Source organism: Patella vulgata, chromosome 1 (genome assembly GCF_932274485.2).
Source record: "Patella vulgata chromosome 1, xgPatVulg1.2, whole genome shotgun sequence".
Taxonomy (NCBI): domain Eukaryota; kingdom Metazoa; phylum Mollusca; class Gastropoda; family Patellidae; genus Patella; species Patella vulgata.
Genome location: NC_065879.2, coordinates 18,561,788 through 18,582,754, shown reverse-complemented (window position 1 = coordinate 18,582,754; position 20,967 = coordinate 18,561,788). Strand labels below are relative to the sequence as shown.

Here is a 20,967-nt window from a genome sequence, read left to right as displayed (position 1 = left end):
AAAAAGGTCAAAATAGGCGATTTCGGTTTCTAGTGTCGATACATCGTTACGGTCATTTTAAAAAATTGTCTTTTAAGGATAATGTGTATAGTACCAATACCTATCACATACGGAAGAGGCGATAAAATCTCTTTGCATTTGCAATTTCAAAATTAATTAAAACCAATATTAAATTCCGAAAATCGTTTTTTTGCTAAAATGGGAGTAAGGCACAGAGTCCGGGGTGGTAATGGGCGTATTGTGTCAAAATTTCATGGTTTTCGGACAATCGGTGCCGGTGTCACGGCGAAATTCCACTTTTTTCCCCTCATGGAAGCCGTAAATTGACTTGAAGCCAGGGTCCTTGAAGTTGTACAGCTGCACCAGGTGACCGATATTTATTTAACGGGGAATAAGTGATAATTCATATTATAGCAGTAAATAATTAAAATATTTCATAGGGATTATAATAATATGTATATCTTGTCTGGGTACAGGGTTAAAACCAATATTAAATTCCGAAAATCGTTTTTTTGCTAAAACTCTTTTTTTTTAATGGGATCAAAATGGGGGTAAGGCACAGAGTCCGGGGTGGTAATGGGCGTATTGTGTCCAAATTTTTATGATATATTTAATATCAATAATATATGTATATGCATGCTTTATTTTACTTTACACGACCTCTAAAAATGCCCCAAATCGTAAAAATACGACTTTTTGGATTTCGATCTCCTTTTTTCGGCTACCCCGGACATTTTCAAAAAATGATACAATGATTTCACACAACAGGCCAGCTATTAGCCTCTCGATTGACAAGAGTTTCATCGCCCTCCATTCATTATAACCAATGTCATCGTGCCCTAAAGAATCAACAAATCAGCTTGCTTATCTCTGCTTACCCTAGGCAAAAAATGCTCATCTTTGAACTCAATCATGACATTGACCTAGTGAACGCCTACACCAAGTTTGAACATTCTAGCTTAATTAGAAGGAGAGTTCTTGTGTTCCAAAGTCCCGGCCCTTCAAATTGCTTCTATTTTTCATTTTCAATTCAAAATGGTGACCATCACGTGACCGAAATCAAAATTCTGATCCGATAGATTTTTAGGCATTCCTTCCAGGATTCCGAAAATATGACGCCCGAGTCTGTAAGTAAAATAGCAAAAAAGCCTTTTTGATTTTTCACGTTTAAAGATGGTGGCACTTCCGGTTCGATCGACAAACTCCATATTTTGTGTACGAATCAGTAATTACTTGTCTAGTATCAAATTTTTTTTTTAGGTCATTCTGACCTATATTTCGACGATTTTTTTGAAAACTTTGATCCTTAATTTCACCAAGGGGAGATAATTTAGAAAATTTACAAGGACATCATTGAAGTCGCATTGGCAAGATCTACTAACATTCTAAATTTCACGAAAATCGCACAACTATTAAAGAAGTTGTCAAATTGGTAATAACTTCCGGTTCGAAATGACAGCGACGAATTTTCGAAATGCCAAAATCCGAAATTGCAGATTTGAAGTAAATGTTTCAAGATACTCAAAGAAAAAAGAATTAGTAAAATAGGTCAAATAGTCACAAAGTTACAGCATTGTAGGTCAAATGCATTCCTTCGTAAAATTCGGTGATTTCGGATTCGTAAAACGTTTTGAAAATATATTTAATCAACAGCCACCACCCATTTTTGGGGGGATAGGTAAAAGTTTCAGAACGATCCTGTGGTTAGATTCTGAGAAATCCGATTTGTGGACAAAACACAAAAAAAAAATAACAATAATAATCTTAACAGAAACAATAAGCTTTCATATGTAATATGAAAGCTTAACTAGATCTGCATAGCAGATATCAAAGCTTTCATATAAACTTCAAAAGGGGTTATTAGAATCTATGAATCATCAACCACTCTGACGGATGTAGAAAGGAATATATTGTTACTAAATCTGTTGTACTGTTTCTTGTTATGGTAAAGAAAACATGAATACAACTATGAGATTTGTATAGAATTGGCATTAATCAATATATTTATTGTTTAATACTACATGTATATTATAGATACAAAGTGAATTAAATGAACCCAATTACATGTACTTTATATAAGCAATGTTTTTTTATTCATCGTTACTTTGAAATCACATTATTTTCATTGATGATAAAAAGGTTGTATTTGTACCGAATCCAAAAAGTATGTTGTATGACATTGCATTATCTGTACCAATTATTTATTTGCAAACCAATATACAATGTTTATTTCTACTCCAATATATTTGTTTCAACCCATGATAGTTTATTCACTCTTCTCACTTAAATACAAGAATAACACACGATTAAATTACTGAAACAAGTAATGCTGGTAGATTATAATTTGATATTGTATACCATTTACTCTCTGTTAGATAAGGCGACGTGGTAATCTGTTAGCTAAACATACATGGAAGTATATGTTAGATAACTACAATTTATGATATATTTTAAACCAAGGAAGTGGCCTTTCTAAAAATAAAAAAAAATAAAGGAAAATATATTTCATACAATTGTTATACTGTTACTGTTATCGTGAAGATACATGATTGTTTATTTAATGTTGTTTATGACAAACATGTAATCATGTACATTTTTTAAATAAGAACAATTATGCTACATGTATGAATAACTCTCAAAAATTATGTTTTCATCAATCCAAGTATTTTTTTATTTGTATTACTTGATTTATACTGAATAAAGATTACACAAACATACAAAATGGTGTTGGCTGTGTGACTGAATTCCTCGTTGAGAAGTGGTATCGGGTGTCCCATAGAGAAGAAGCAAACCCTCCTTGTGATACACTTGTGAACATTTTAAAAGACCCATTTCGCTGTGTTCCAGAAAAATCCCCATTATAGCTAGTGCATTACATGGTTGTTGTTGGGGGAAAGGTGGGTCTTTTCTATTGGCAATGATTTACTTTTTATAGGCCCACATTGAAATGTGGTCGTATATTGTCGTCGCCCCCCTTTTGCTGTTAATATCCGATTGACTTTAAATTTATACGCAGTGTTTAAGGTCATAAGACGAAGAAGCCTTTGATTTGCTCTGCCCAGGCAACGTTCCTGTGCTCCGATTGCCTTCAAATATGCACAGAATGTACCTTGGGATTCTAGCTATCACATATTAAAAATAGAAGAGTGTTGGATTCCGAGAACGTTCAAAATAAATTCAAAACCCGCCCCCAACAATCAAAGGTTTTTTGCTTAAAAAATTGCCGTATTTTATCGAATTTTTATTGTTCTTGATATCTGAGGATTTTTCTCAATTTAGTATGTGATAAATATCATCGCGGCGCAGCCAACCGCTAGAAATTCCAGAGATTTGGACCACCGGAATGATGCCTCAGCAGTCAAAAAAGGTCAAAATAGGCGATTTCGGTTTTTAGTGTCGATACATCGTTACGGTCATTTTAAAAAATTGTCTTTTAAGGATAATGTGTATAGTACCAGTACCTATCACATACGGAAGAGGCGATAAAATCTCTTTGCATTTGCAATTTCAAAATTAATTAAAACCAATATTAAATTCCGAAAATCGTTTTTTTGCTAAAACATTTTTTTTTTTAATCGGATCAAAATGGGAGTAAGGCACAGAGTCCGGGGTGGTAATGGGCGTATTGTGTCCAAATTTCATGGTTTTCGGACAATCGGTGCCGGTGTCACGGCGAAATTCCACTTTTTTCCCCTCATGGAAGCCGTAAATTGACTTGAAGCCAGGGTCCTTGAAGTTGTACAGCTGCACCCGGTGACCGATATTTATTTAACGGGGAATAAGTGATAATTCATATTATAGCAGTAAATAATTAAAATATTTCATAGGGATTATAATAATATCTATATCTTGTCTGGGTACAGGGTTAAAACCAATATTAAATTCCGAAAATCGTTTTTTTGCTAAAACTCTTTTTTTTTAATGGGATCAAAATGGGGGTAATGCACAGAGTCCGGGGTGGTAATGGACGTATTGTGTCCAAATTTCATGGTTTTCGGACAATCGGTGCCGGTGTCACGGCGAAATTCCACTTTTTTCCCCTCATGGAAGCCGTAAATTGACTTAGAAAAAAAACGACGAAAGGCAGGTGACAAGAACAAACGACTTGAACGAATGCAGGTATCACCTTGAAATTTTCAGGGTACCTAGGTACCAACGTGAAAAGTTGCTCGCCGGAATTTAGTACTCATGGTACCTTTGGTTCCAGCGTAGCGCATGCGCGAAGTCAAATCCAGCTAAACTCGAAAACAACCTTGTCGGCACGGAAAACATCAAAGGAGAAATTCGAATAAAAAATGATACAATGATTTCACACAACAGGCCAGCTATTAGCCTCTCGATTGACAAGAGTTTCATCGCCCTCCATTCATTATAACCAATGTCATCGTGCCCTAAAGAATCAACAAATCAGCTTGCTTATCTCTGCTTACCCTAGGCAAAAAATGCTCATCTTTGAACTCAATCATGACATTGACCTAGTGAACGCCTACACCAAGTTTGAACATTCTAGCTTAATTAGAAGGAGAGTTCTTGTGTTCCAAAGTCCCGGCCCTTCAAATTGCTTCTATTTTTCATTTTCAATTCAAAATGGTGACCATCACGTGACCGAAATCAAAATTCTGATCCGATAGATTTTTAGGTATTCCTTCCAGGATTCCGAAAATATGACGCCCGAGTCTGTAAGTAAAATAGCAAAAAAGCCTTTTTGATTTTTCACGTTTAAAGATGGTGGCACTTCCGGTTCGATCGACAAACTCCATATTTTGTGTACGAATCAGTAATTACTTGTCTAGTATCGAATTTTTTTTTTAGGTCATTCTGACCTATATTTCGACGATTTTTTTGAAAACTTTGATCCTTAATTTCACCAAGGGGAGATAATTTAGAAAATTTCCAAGGACATCATTGAAGTCGCATTGGCAAGATCTACTAACATTCTAAATTTCACGAAAATCGCACAACTATTAAAGAAGTTGTCAAATTGGTAATAACTTCCGGTTCGAAATGACAGCGACGAATTTTCGAAATGAAAAAATCCGAAATTGCAGATTTGAAGTAAATGTTTTAAGATACTCAAAGAAAAAAGAATTAGTAAAATAGGTCAAATAGTCACAGAGTTACAGCATTGTAGGTCAAATGCATTCCTTCGTAAAATTCGGTGATTTCGGATTCGTAAAACGTTTTGAAAATATATTTAATCAACAGCCACCACCAATTTTTGGGGGGATAGGTAAAATTTTCAGAACGATCCTATGGTTAGATTCTGAGAAATCCGATTTGTGGACAAAACACAAAAAAAAAATAACAATAATAATCTTAACAGAAACAATAAGCTTTCATATGTAATATGAAAGCTTAATAATCTTAACAGAAACAATAAGCTTTCATATGTAATATGAAAGCTTAACTAGATCTGCATAGCAGATATCAAAGCTTTCATATAAACTTCAAAAGGGGTTATTAGAATCTATGAATCAACAACCACTCTGACGTAAGATATTCTCTGGGCTAAAAAATCTTTTTTCTCTCAGCTACGAGAGATACGTAGAATTAAACCGGCCCAGAGCCGACCGTGTTGATACGAAGCCGCTTATTTGACATTGACACATAACTGAAGGTGAATAGGCCTACCCGTCCAGTTAATACAATGGGCAATCTCACATCGGTCCACTAAAGAGAGGCACATGCTAGTCGCCCCCTACTTCCCCAAGACATTTAGTCCAAACCTTGACTCTCATACATATAAACCATTTGGTACTACATGTACATGTATTTCGTACTTATATCATATTAAACCCCTCGGCCGCCATGTTGAATCACACAGTATTTAACGTTCTATATCCTAACATCTTTATGAAATCAACGACAAATCTAAACTTGGGCACTCCAACCATTTTTATTTTTACATCATTCAGTTTTTTTTAAATAAGTAATTCTATCACAAATTATAGTGAAGACTGGACCACTAAACTAGTTACCCATCAGTTTTTCTTTGTGTTAATGCGTTCTACATTTTCAAAGCAATGATTCTTATAATGTGCGAGCCGCCATGACACCGGCGGATATTATAACTTCGATAGGCGAGAAACTTCAGGTAGCAGTTGGGTTTCATCAAATCATATAATTATGCGGTACGGCTTCACCTTTATTTCAATGGGAATTGGTTTATTATATGTGCAGTGCAGTTTTAGGTCAGTTTATGTGTAAATTAAGGGAGCTATACATAGGCCAGTAACCTTTTTGTAGTCATTTGACTAAAAAAAACTTGCGGAAAGGAACTCCGTAGGACAAGCCACTACTGTGGCAGGAGTAAGGCGGAAGACATCAGTAGTGGAACCATTTCTAAGTTAATCCCGAAGTGCGTTGCTATTGTAAGAATATATAAAATCGGGTTTCCGTTCCGCTTTTTTTTTGCTGAAGTTTGAGTAATGAGTTAGAGCGTATATTTTGTAGTCAAAAAATCATTGCAAATAGAAGACCTCATCCCCACCACCACCAACCTGTAATACACTAGCTAGCTTGTGTATTTCCATATTCCATTTCCGAGAGATAGATAGAGAACACGCAAAATATAAAGTGATTTTTCTTACAATCAGGGACCATAATTCATGAAGTTACGATTCGATATGCGCAAATATCGAAAGGAACCATATCTTTGGGTTATAAACATGCATGTCAAGTTTCATCAAAATCTTTCACTGTGAAAAACCGGGGCTAAGTCATCTGAAATCAAACAAATTTTACAATGTAGGTAGTGAAAACAAAATGTTATGTTAAGCGTTGTTCGAGGGTGGGGTGGGTGCATAAAATTCCAAATGCAAAGGGTTATTTTTCGTGCACGCCAATATGCACACAGGATTTCGATTTTTCGTCCTACCTAAAAAACTGCACGCAAAGTTAGTTGTCGGGCCTTCGGTCAAGAACCACAGACAAAGGGAGAGAACGGGGACCTCTGTTTTGCATACCATCCAAGCGACTAGGCACTAATCCTTGTACCATGGACGAGGGGACGGGCGTTTTTCGTCCCATCGAAACGACTAGACACAGATCCTTGCTAGGCCTTCCATACTTCACCACTGCCAACGGGGAACCACTTTGACCTCGGGTTTTCGTACCATCCAAACGACTAGACACTAATCCTTGCAAGGCCTTCCGTTCTGCAGCAAATGAGCCACGCTGGCCTCGTTTTGTCGTAACATACAAACGACTAGACAATGTTTCATAATTTAGTCATGTTCGCGTGGGTGGGTTGGCAGCAGAATTGATATGTACATGATAGTGACACGAGGAGGGGGGGGGGAGCGGGGTGTACACAAATCACACAAATCAGAGCTTTGTAATACACGCATATACTTGATATACTAAATACACAAATGGCTGAATTTCGAGACATTTCTGGCACTCTTTTATCACATAATGAGAACACTGCATTAATTTCTATATATCAATAAAATATGCCTCAGACCCATTGTTTATTTTTAAATTTGAATTAGACTCGTAACAAAATATATTTTCTGGCAACAAATAGCATATAAATAAAACTAGATTTACTTTCTGATTATTTTTTTTAAATGAAATCATTCCAGGGCTTTTATTGACATTTCAGAAAATGTAGAGTTGGTCCCATGCACTTGAGGCCAAGGTCCTTGAAGTTGTACAGCTGCACCCGGTGACCGATATTTATTTAACGGGGAATAAGTGATAATTCATATTATAACAGTAAATAATTAAAATATCCCATAGGGATTATAATAATATGTATATCATGTAGGTGTGCATGTAGGTTAAAATTGTGACCTCTGTAAATAGGCCCGTTCCTTGCATTTAGTTTTAGAGTTAGGAGTGCTAAAATTGAGAGAGCGAAATGGGGTTGATCGACCACTCGAAACAAACTAGGTCATTTCGGGACTAACGTATGGTTCAATTTTATTTCAATAATTCGCTTGCGCGTAGGGGTCTAGCAGTGGGGGGAAACCGGGTGATCCTGAAAAAATACACAGGTTGGACGGGCGACCTACTCCTTGTCACGTACGGATAGATACCCCAGCAGTCAAAATAGGTCAAAATAGGCGATTTCGGTTTCTAGTGTCGATGCATCGTTACGGTCAGTTTAAAAAATTGTCTTTTAAGGATAATGTGTATAGTACCAATACCTATCACATACGGAAGAGGCGATAAAATCTCTTTGCATTTCCAATTTCAAAATTAATTAAAACCAATATTAAATTCCGAAAATCGTTTTTTTGCTAAAACTCTTTTCTTTTTAATGTGATCAAAATGGGGGTAAAGCACAGAGTCAGGGGTGGTAATGGGCGTATTGTGTCCTAATTTCATGGTTTTCGGACAATCGGTGCCGGTGTCACGGCGAAATTCCACTTTTTTCCCCTCATGGAAGCCGTAAATTGACGCAAGGAGTAGGGTCGCCTGTCCAACCTTGTGGGTTTTCTCCGGGTCCTCCGGTTTCCTCCCACTGCTAAAGACCCCTACGCGCAAGCGAATTATTGAAATAAAATTAAACCATATGTTGGTCCCGAAATGACCTAGTTTGTGTCGAGTGGACGTTAAACCCCATTTCTCTCTCTCTCTCTCTCTCCGTAAATTGACTTGAGGCCAGTGTCCTTTAAGTTGTACAGCGGCACCAGGTGACCGATATTTATTTAACGGGGAATAAGTGATAATTCATATTATAGCAGTAAATAATTAAAATATTTCATAGGGATTATAATAATATATCATGTCTGGGTATTACAGGGTTAAAACCAATATTAAATTCCGAAAATCGTTTTTTTGCTAAAACTCTTTTTTTTTAATGGGATCAAAATGGGGGTAAAGCACAGAGTCCGGGGTGGTAATGGGCGTATTGTGTCCAAATTTCATGGTTTTCGGACAATCGGTGCCGGTGTCACGGCGAAATTCCACTTTTTTCCCCTCATGGAAGCCGTAAATTGACTTAGAAAAAAAAACGACGAAAGGCAGGTGACAAGAACAAACGACTTGAACGAATGCAGGTATCACCTTGAAATTTTCAGGGTGCCTAGGTACCAACGTGAAAAGTTGCTCGCCGGAATTTAGTACTCATGGTACCGTTGGTTCCTGTGTAGCGCATGCGCGAAATCAAAACCAGCTAAACTCGAAAACAACCTTGTCGGCACGGAAAACATCAAAGGAGAAATTCGAATTTTTGAAATATTCAAATACCAAACATTCGTCCATGATCCAGGCTATCCTCAAATGTATTAATTTCGGTAATAGGAGACAGATTCTCTAAGCCACGACCAATTGTGTATGTTTTCAAGCCCATAAATGTGGATTTTTCACTAATTTTCATTTTCATTTCAAAATGGCGTCCATCAGTTGACCTAAATCAAAATTCTAAACCGATAGATTTTTAGGCTTTCCTTCAAGCATTCAGAAAATGTAACTCTTATGTCTTTAAGTAAAATATTGCAAAAGCCGTATGGACTTTTCACATTTTGAGATGGTGGCACTTCCGGTTTGCTCGACAAACTCCATATTTTGTGTACTCATCAGTACTGTCTTAGCTAGTACAGAAAAAAAATTTCAAGGCAATCTGACCTATATTTCGTCGATTTTTTTGAAAACTTTGATCCTTAATTTCACCAAGGGGAGATAATTTAGAAAATTTCCAAGGACATCATTGAAGTCGCATTGGCAAGATCTACTAACATTCTAAATTTCACGAAAATCGCACAACTATTAAAGAAGTTGTCAAATTGGTAATAACTTCCGGTTCGAAATGACAGCGACGAATTTTCGAAATGCCAAAATCCGAAATTGCAGATTTGAAGTAAATGTTTCAAGATACTCAAAGAAAAAAGAATTAGTAAAATAGGTCAAATAGTCACAGAGTTACAGCATTGTAAGTCAAATGCATTCCTTCGTAAAATTCGGTGATTTCGGATTCGTAAAACGTTTTGAAAATATATTTAATCAACAGCCACCACCCATTTTTGGGGGGATAGGTAAAAGTTTCAGAACGATCCTATGGTTAGATTCTGAGAAATCCGATTTGTGGACAAAACACAAAAAAAAACTAGATCAAAGCTTTCATATAAACTTCAAAAGGGGTTATTAGAATCTATGAATAAACAACCACTCTGACGGAAGATATTCTCTGGGCTAAAAAATCTGTTTTCTCTCAGCTACGAGAGATACGTAGAATTAAACCGGCCCAGAGCCGACCGTGTTGATACGAAGCCGCTTATTTGACATTGACACATAACTGAAGGTGAATAGGCCTACCCGTCCAGTTAATACAATGGGCAATCTCACATCGGTCCACTAAAGAGAGGCACATGCTAGTCGCCCCCTACTTCCCCAAGACATTTAGTCCAAACCTTGACTCTCATACATATAAACCATTTGGTACTACATGTACATGTATTTCGTACTTATATCATATTAAACCCCTCGGCCGCCATGTTGAATCACACAGTATTTAACGTTCTATATCCTAACATCTTTATGAAATCAACGACAAATCTAAACTTGGGCACTCCAACCATTTTTATTTTTACATCATTCAGTTTTTTTTAAATAAGTAATTCTATCACAAATTATAGTGAAGACTGGACCACTAAACTAGTTACCCATCAGTTTTTCTTTGTGTTAATGCGTTCTACATTTTCAAAGCAATGATTCTTATAATGTGCGAGCCGCCATGACACCGGCGGATATTATAACTTCGATAGGCGAGAAACTTCAGGTAGCAGTTGGGTTTCATCAAATCATATAATTATGCGGTACGGCTTCACCTTTATTTCAATGGGAATTGGTTTATTATATGTGCAGTGCAGTTTTAGGTCAGTTTATGTGTAAATTAAGGGAGCTATACATAGGCCAGTAACCTTTTTGTAGTCATTTGACTAAAAAAAACTTGCGGAAAGGAACTCCGTAGGACAAGCCACTACTGTGGCAGGAGTAAGGCGGAAGACATCAGTAGTGGAACCATTTCTAAGTTAATCCCGAAGTGCGTTGCTATTGTAAGAATATATAAAATCGGGTTTCCGTTCCGCTTTTTTTTTGCTGTAGTTTGAGTAATGAGTTAGAGCGTATATTTTGTAGTCAAAAAATCATTGCAAATAGAAGACCTCATCCCCACCACCACCAACCTGTAATACACTAGCTAGCTTGTGTATTTCCATATTCCATTTCCGAGAGATAGATAGAGAACACGCGAAATATAAAGTGATTTTTCTTACAATCAGGGACCATAATTCATGAAGTTACGATTCGATATGCGCAAATATCGAAAGGAACCATATCTTTGGGTTATAAACATGCATGTCAAGTTTCATCAAAATCTTTCACTGTGAAAAACCGGGGCTAAGTCATCTGAAATCAAACAAATTTTACAATGTAGGTAGTGAAAACAAAATGTTATGTTAAGCGTTGTTCGAGGGTGGGGTGGGTGCATAAAATTCCAAATGCAAAGGGTTATTTTTCGTGCACGCCAATATGCACACAGGATTTCGATTTTTCGTCCTACCTAAAAAACTGCACGCAAAGTTAGTTGTCGGGCCTTCGGTCAAGAACCACAGACAAAGGGAGAGAACGGGGACCTCTGTTTTGCATACCATCCAAGCGACTAGGCACTAATCCTTGTACCATGGACGAGGGGACGGGCGTTTTTCGTCCCATCGAAACGACTAGACACAGATCCTTGCTAGGCCTTCCATACTTCACCACTGCCAACGGGGAACCACTTTGACCTCGGGTTTTCGTACCATCCAAACGACTAGACACTAATCCTTGCAAGGCCTTCCGTTCTGCAGCAAATGAGCCACGCTGGCCTCGTTTTGTCGTAACATACAAACGACTAGACAATGTTTCATAATTTAGTCATGTTCGCGTGTATGGGTTGGCAGCAGAATTGATATGTACATGATAGTGACACGAGGAGGGGGGGGGGGAGCGGGGTGTACACAAATCACACAAATCAGAGCTTTGTAATACACGCATATACTTGATATACTAAATACACAAATGGCTGAATTTCGAGACATTTCTGGCACTCTTTTATCACATAATGAGAACACTGCATTAATTTCTATATATCAATAAAATATGCCTCAGACCCATTGTTTATTTTTAAATTTGAATTAGACTCGTAACAAAATATATTTTCTGGCAACAAATAGCATATAAATAAAACTAGATTTACTTTCTGATTATTTTTTTTAAATGAAATCATTCCAGGGCTTTTATTGACATTTCAGAAAATGTAGAGTTGGTCCCATGCACTTGAGGCCAAGGTCCTTGAAGTTGTACAGCTGCACCCGGTGACCGATATTTATTTAACGGGGAATAAGTGATAATTCATATTATAACAGTAAATAATTAAAATATCCCATAGGGATTATAATAATATGTATATCATGTAGGTGTGCATGTAGGTTAAAATTGTGACCTCTGTAAATAGGCCCGTTCCTTGCATTTAGTTTTAGAGTTAGGAGTGCTAAAATTGAGAGAGCGAAATGGGGTTGATCGACCACTCGACACAAACTAGGTCATTTCGGGACTAACGTATGGTTCAATTTTATTTCAATAATTCGCTTGCGCGTAGGGGTCTAGCAGTGGGGGGAAACCGGGTGATCCTGAAAAAATACACAGGTAATATGAAATATGAAAGCTTAACTAGATCTGCATAGCAGATATCAAAGCTTTCATATAAACTTCAAAAGGGGTTATTAGAATCTATGAATCATCAACCACTCTGACGGATGTAGAAAGGAATATATTGTTACTAAATCTGTTGTACTGTTTCTTGTTATGGTAAAGAAAACATGAATACAACTATGAGATTTGTATAGAATTGGCATTAATCAATATATTTATTGTTTAATACTACATGTATATTATAGATACAAAGTGAATTAAATGAACCCAATTACATGTACTTTATATAAGCAATGTTTTTTTATTCATCGTTACTTTGAAATCACATTATTTTCATTGATGATAAAAAGGTTGTATTTGTACCGAATCCAAAAAGTATGTTGTATGACATTGCATTATCTGTACCAATTATTTATTTGCAAACCAATATACAATGTTTATTTCTACTCCAATATATTTGTTTCAACCCATGATAGTTTATTCACTCTTCTCACTTAAATACAAGAATAACACACGATTAAATTACTGAAACAAGTAATGCTGGTAGATTATAATTTGATATTGTATACCATTTACTCTCTGTTAGATAAGGCGACGTGGTAATCTGTTAGATAAACATACATGGAAGTATATGTTAGATAACTACAATTTATGATATATTTTAAACCAAGGAAGTGGCCTTTCTAAAAATAAAAAAAAATAAAGGAAAATATATTTCATACAATTGTTATACTGTTACTGTTATCGTGAAGAAACATGATTGTTTATTTAATGTTGTTTATGACAAACATGTAATCATGTACATTTTTTAAATAAGAACAATTATGCTACATGTATGAATAACTCTCAAAAATTATGTTTTCATCAATCCAAGTATTTTTTTATTTGTATTACTTGATTTATACTGAATAAAGATTACACAAACATACAAAATGGTGTTGGCTGTGTGACTGAATTCCTCGTTGAGAAGTGGTATCGGGTGTCCCATAGAGAAGAAGCAAACCCTCCTTGTGATACACTTGTGAACATTTTAAAAGACCCATTTCGCTGTGTTCCAGAAAAATCCCCATTATAGCTAGTGCATTACATGGTTGTTGTTGGGGGAAAGGTGGGTCTTTTCTATTGGCAATGATTTACTTTTTATAGGCCCACATTGAAATGTGGTCGTATATTGTCGTCGCCCCCCTTTTGCTGTTAATATCCGATTGACTTTAAATTTATACGCAGTGTTTAAGGTCATAAGACGAAGAAGCCTTTGATTTGCTCTGCCCAGGCAACGTTCCTGTTCTCCGATTGCCTTCAAATATGCACAGAATGTACCTTGGGATTCTAGCTATCACATATTAAAAATAGAAGAGTGTTGGATTCCGAGAACGTTCAAAATAAATTCAAAACCCGCCCCCAACAATCAAAGGTTTTTTGCTTAAAAAATTGCCGTATTTTATCGAATTTTTATTGTTCTTGATATCTGAGGATTTTTCTCAATTTAGTATGTGATAAATATCATCGCGGCGCAGCCAACCGCTAGAAATTCCAGAGATTTGGATGCCTCAGCAGTCAAAAAAGGTCAAAATAGGCGATTTCGGTTTCTAGTGTCGATACATCGTTACGGTCATTTTAAAAAATTGTCTTTTAAGGATAATGTGTATAGTACCAGTACCTATCACATACGGAAGAGGCGATAAAATCTCTTTGCATTTGCAATTTCAAAATTAATTAAAACCAATATTAAATTCCGAAAATCGTTTTTTTGCTAAAACTTTTTTTTTTTAATCGGATCAAAATGGGAGTAAGGCACAGAGTCCGGGGTGGTAATGGGCGTATTGTGTCCAAATTTCATGGTTTTCGGACAATCGGTGCCGGTGTCACGGCGAAATTCCACTTTTTTCCCCTCATGGAAGCCGTAAATTGACTTGAAGCCAGGGTCCTTGAAGTTGTACAGCTGCACCCGGTGACCGATATTTATTTAACGGGGAATAAGTGATAATTCATATTATAGCAGTAAATAATTAAAATATTTCATAGGGATTATAATAATATCTATATCTTGTCTGGGTACAGGGTTAAAACCAATATTAAATTCCGAAAATCGTTTTTTTGCTAAAACCCTTTTTTTTTAATGGGATCAAAATGGGGGTAAGGCACAGAGTCCGGGGTGGTAATGGACGTATTGTGTCCAAATTTCATGGTTTTCGGACAATCGGTGTCGGTGTCACGGCGAAATTCCACTTTTTTCCCCTCATGGAAGCCGTAAATTGACTTAGAAAAAAAACGACGAAAGGCAGGTGACAAGAACAAACGACATGAACGAATGCAGGTATCACCTTGAAATTTTCAGGGTACCTAGGTACCAACGTGAAAAGTTGCTCGCCGGAATTTAGTACTCATGGTACCTTTGGTTCCAGCGTAGCGCATGCGCGAAGTCAAATCCAGCTAAACTCGAAAACAACCTTGTCGGCACGGAAAACATCAAAGGAGAAATTCGAAAAAAAAATAATACAATGATTTCACACAACAGGCCAGCTATTAGCCTCTCGATTGACAAGAGTTTCATCGCCCTCCATTCATTATAACCAATGTCATCGTGCCCTAAAGAATCAACAAATCAGCTTGCTTATCTCTGCTTACCCTAGGCAAAAAATGCTCATCTTTGAACTCAATCATGACATTGACCTAGTGAACGCCTACACCAAGTTTGAACATTCTAGCTTAATTAGAAGGAGAGTTCTTGTGTTCCAAAGTCCCGGCCCTTCAAATTGCTTCTATTTTTCATTTTCAATTCAAAATGGTGACCATCACGTGACCGAAATCAAAATTCTGATCCGATAGATTTTTAGGTATTTCTTCCAGGATTCCGAAAATATGACGCCCGAGTCTGTAAGTAAAATAGCAAAAAAGCCTTTTTGATTTTCACGTTTAAAGATGGTGGCACATTCTGACCTATATTTCGACGATTTTTTTGAAAACTTTGATCCTTAATTTCACCAAGGGGAGATAATTTAGAAAATTTCCAAGGACATCATTGAAGTCGCATTGGCAAGATCTACTAACATTCTAAATTTCACGAAAATCGCACAACTATTAAAGAAGTTGTCAAATTGGTAATAACTTCCGGTTCGAAATGACAGCGACGAATTTTCGAAATGCCAAAATCCGAAATTGCAGATTTGAAGTAAATGTTTCAAGATACTCAAAGAAAAAAGAATTAGTAAAATAGGTCAAATAGTCACAGAGTTACAGCATTGTAGGTCAAATGCATTCCTTCGTAAAATTCGGTGATTTCGGATTCGTAAAACGTTTTGAAAATATATTTAATCAACAGCCACCACCCATTTTGGGGGGGATAGGTAAAAGTTTCAGAACGATCCTATGGTTAGATTCTGAGAAATCCGATTTGTGGACAAAACACACAAAAAAAATAACAATAATAATCTTAACAGAAACAATAAGCTTTCATATGTAATATGAAAGCTTAACTAGATCTGCTAAGCAGATATTAAAGCTTTCATATTCACAGTCACTGTCACATGTCATAGAAATAATATGAACAGAAAAAAAAAAATCATTATAATGAGTAAAAATTTGGTGAAGTTAATTCGATTTTTCACTGGTAAATAATTAAATAGACAAGTGGCATAACTTGACCCGCATCCCATCAGCTATCCTGAAAAATGCTGGAAAAATTAAACAAGTAAATTGTGTTTAGTACTGGGTTAATTAAGACAGGCATATGCCTTTGCTATACAGGATGACATGAGGGAAATTTAGCTTGGGAGGTGTAGGCCTGCAGCCAAAATTTCTAGCTAGCTTAGAAACACAACTCCGCTACACGGTCTTCCATAAAAGAAAAACTATACATTTTTGGAAAGCTTATGATGCCAGGAAGACAAAATCTGGGAGTTCCAAGCAAAATGTTTGCAATTTATTGATTTAGGGCCAGATGAAATTCGTCAAAATTGTCAAATAAATGCTATTTGTGTACTAACAATTCTGAAGTTGACATAAAATTAAATAGTTGGTAAAACACCTCATGCCTTCATCCTTGGCAATGAACAGTTTATTGGACAGATTTTGATGTAAATAAAAATGCTCAAAACACAAATGTCATGGGTGAATAAAGAATTGTGGAAATCCATTAACGGTAAAAAAGAATTATCTCCCTTTCTGTCAAATGCCTGTAATTGATAGACTATCAGGTCTTGTATGAATCATAAGACCAGGTGTGGGCAAACAAGCCCAATAATTATTTTGTTTGTTGGATCTCAAGGGCCTGTTAGGGTTGGTTGTTGGATGTTTGCTCAGAAATTATCGCTTGTATGGAACATGCTCGAGTCGATTTGTAGCATATTCTAGCCAGGGGATATGTTTGACAGTAGTTGAGTGATATGCTTTTGAAATAATGGAGATCAGTAGCACTTTATAAGCATTGAACCACATGATTTTTTTCCACTAAGATAAACATACTAAACCCACATACATGTTCCCTTTCAATTAGCCACTACAGTATTTTTACAACTGTACATGTAGCTGTGAACTACTATTTCGGATATGATTAATGGTCAAATTACAAACATACATGTAGATATAAGTTAAAAAAAATAATTGTGTATCTGGGCTGGAATGAAGGGAAAGGTTAGAAAACAGGATGAACAGTTGTGAAATTATTTATTAAAGTGAAACAATCATTGAAAATCAAAATTAAACAGTTACTCTGCACATCAAATGTCATCAAAGTTAATCTTCATTATCATCATCACTGTCACTAAATGTATTAACATCAAATTCGGTCTCTTTAACAGTTTTTTTTTCATTTTCACATTGACTACACATGCACAGGTCTGTACAAGAAAGGGGGGTTGGGATGGCCTAGAGTGCCGCGCTTCGACCTCTAGCTGGTCGGTCACCTCTGGCTTGTGGCTGTGGCTTTGATCCCAGGTGTGAGCGTATGTGGCATGGAGATAGAGGCGTCTTCTCAACCTCGTGGGTTTCCTCCGGGCACTCCGGTTTCCTCTCACTGCTAAAGACCCATACGCGCAAGCGAATTATTGAAATAAAATTGAAACCGTATGTTAGTCCCAAAATGACCTAGTTTGTGTTGAGTGGACGTTAAACCCCATTTCTCTCTCTCTCTCTCTGTACAAGACAACTTTGCTGGCCATTTATGATTCTTTCTCTTATGACATCTTCACAGAATATATTGTATGTGGTTTAATATTCGACGGAGGGCTAGTCATCTTTGCTGAAAAATATAAATAAACATATACATGTACACAATTAAAACAAAATTCTGGAGCTTGGTTTACTCTCATTAATTTCGTACAACAGAGGAAAAAGACACTTACACAGGGGTTAACATCTTATTTTCATGCAGAAACCAGCTAATGAAGACAGGAAGGCATTAGCAGTACAAGGAGAGATAGAGAGGAGAATTGCGGTTTAACGTCCACTGGACAAAAACATAGTAATTTCAGGACTCACCCATGGTTCAGTTTTATTTGAATAATACCAGTGGCAAGAAGGCGGAGAATACAAATAAAAAAAACATCACAAATATTTACCTTTCTGATAACTGTCTAAGAAATTCAGTACATGTATATTGCCTATAACATTTTTGGTGATATCTGACCTCAATGGCCACACAATCTTGCCCTCTGATATGCCTTAAAATATCTTCATCCTCTTTCAATTCAGCAGCTTTCAACAGTTGGCCTACAAACAAATTTGCAAACAAATTATACACCATATAGCGTTGAATGTTGTTTGTGCTCAAGGGTGGGGGAGGGAATGTCACTTTGAGGCCTACATGTACATGTACCTGGCTGGTCAACTCTGGCATGCGGTTTAGTTCAGATCCTTTGTGTGAGCGGAAATGGTCTAGAGACAGATCGTCTTAGCAAGGCACCTACAAGTGGGCCAAGAAAATAAAAAACAAGTTAACTTCTCTATGTTTCATCCCTTGTGCAAGCAAATGTGCAACACTTTAACCAATGACTGTGCCAAATCAACAAATGGGGTAAAGGGCTTTACTGGCTAGCTTCATAACAATTTTACAGTGATTGCAGTAGCACTTCTGATTCCATTTACAACAAAAACAACAACACAATAATTAAAAACTGTAGGATGAATATATTTAATATTTATTAGTAATAATTATAAATTTAGTAAGTAACATAATATTAACATTAGGCCTACCTGAGCCTGTTTGGGTCTGAGTCTGTGTTAATACATCCTTCTTCCTATTTTCTCCAACAGTGACAAATCTGTCACGTTTTTTACATATAATACACACAACAGGCAGCACCGATTTACTCTTTCTTTTTGCTTCAGGAGCGTAATTTGTTTGGAGAGCTAGGTCCCAGATCGTCTACACTCCCGCTATTCCCTGGTTGGATTGTAGCCGGGGATTTTAATTTTTCTTTATCTATACGATTACGGGCAGACCCAATTCGGAATTTGTCTGTAAAAGGCCTGTAACATGTTGGGTGAAATCCAGTATCTTTTGGCGCGTCGATAAATTCCTTGTTTGATTATATCACCCGAAGTCGCCTGTTCAGCTATCCATTTCGCTCGCCCATCAAGTTTTAGCCATTCATGGGCACATTCACAGAATTTATCCCAGCGAGATTTTGTAAATAATTGTTCTCGTTCCTTTCTAAATCCTTGGTAATGAATAATACAGCGTAAATTTGATTTACGTTACGACAAAGTCTAACACTGTAAGTACCAAATAGTCATACGAGATATGTGCATCTCATCAAATTCAGCTTATACCATACCCACAATAATGTTACGGAGTCAGTGAGTTCAAGTTAGACAATACGCTGACCTTCCACTGACCATGCTTATAATATAAAATCTGTCAATGACAGCTGATTCATTGTTTAGTTTTTTATATGATATATTTAATATCAATAATATATGTATATGCATGCTTTATTTTACTTTACACGACCTCTAAAAATGCCCCAAATCGTAAAAATACGACTTTTTGGATTTCGATCTCCTTTTTTCGGCTACCCCGGACATTTTCAAAAAATGATACAATGATTTCACACAACAGGCCAGCTATTAGCCTCTCGATTGACAAGAGTTTCATCGCCCTCCATTCATTATAACCAATGTCATCGTGCCCTAAAGAATCAACAAATCAGCTTGCTTATCTCTGCTTACCCTAGGCAAAAAATGCTCATCTTTGAACTCAATCATGACATTGACCTAGTGAACGCCTACACCAAGTTTGCACATTCTAGCTTAATTAGAAGGAGAGTTCTTGTGTTCCAAAGTCCCGGCCCTTCAAATTGCTTCTATTTTTCATTTTCAATTCAAAATGGTGACCATCACGTGACCGAAATCAAAATTCTGATCCGATAGATTTTTAGGCATTCCTTCCAGGATTCCGAAAATATGACGCCCGAGTCTGTAAGTAAAATAGCAAAAAAGCCTTTTTGATTTTTCACGTTTAAAGATGGTGGCACTTCCGGTTCGATCCACAAACTCCATATTTTGTGTACGAATCAGTAATTACTTGTCTAGTATCGAATTTTTTTTTTAGGTCATTCTGACCTATATTTCGACGATTTTTTTGAAAACTTTGATCCTTAATTTCACCAAGGGGAGATAATTTAGAAAATTTCCAAGGACATCATTCAAGTCGCATTGGCAAGATCTACTAACATTCTAAATTTCACGAAAATCGCACAACTATTAAAGAAGTTGTCAAATTGGTAATAACTTCCGGTTCGAAATGACAACGACGAATTTTCGAAATGCCAAAATCCGAAATTGCAGATTTGAAGTAAATGTTTCAAGATACTCAAAGAAAAAAGAATTAGTAAAATAGGTCAAATAGTCACAAAGTTACAGCATTGTAGGTCAAATGCATTCCTTCGTAAAATTCGGTGATTTCGGATTCGTAAAACGTTTTGAAAATATATTTAATCAACAGCCACCACCCATTTTTGAGGGGATAGGTAAAAGTTTCAGAACGATCCTATGGTTAGATTCTGAGAAATCCGATTTGTGGACAAAACACAAAAAAAAAATAACAATAATAATCTTAACAGAAACAATAAGCTTTCATATGTAATATGAAAGCTTAATAATAATCTTAACAGAAACAATAAGCTTTCATATGTAATATGAAAGCTTAATAATAATATTAATCTTAGTAATAACAATAGTCTTTCACCGAAGGTGAAAGCCTAATAATATTAATCTTAGTAATAACAATAGTCTTTCACCGAAGGTGAAAGCCTAACTAGAATTGCGCGCAATACTGAAGGCTTTCACTGTCGCAAAGGCGTCACACGATCGCCAGATGCATGACAA

General features: G+C 36.4%; 2 long non-coding RNA genes across 2 annotated transcripts in view; one reads left to right on the top strand and one right to left on the bottom strand.

Annotated features, from left to right (window-relative positions):
• The window catches only part of LOC130014438 (uncharacterized), a 63,961-nt gene that overhangs the window by 32,836 nt on the left and 10,158 nt on the right, over positions 1 to 20,967 (top strand). The gene's annotated exons all lie outside the window — the stretch shown is intronic.
• On the bottom strand, positions 17,343 to 19,404 carry LOC126808928 (uncharacterized). The gene is made up of 3 exons (XR_007674829.2): positions 18,832 to 19,404; positions 18,198 to 18,348; positions 17,343 to 17,878 (listed from the first exon to the last, which is right to left on the bottom strand). It is a non-coding gene; the product is annotated as an uncharacterized LOC126808928 (long non-coding RNA).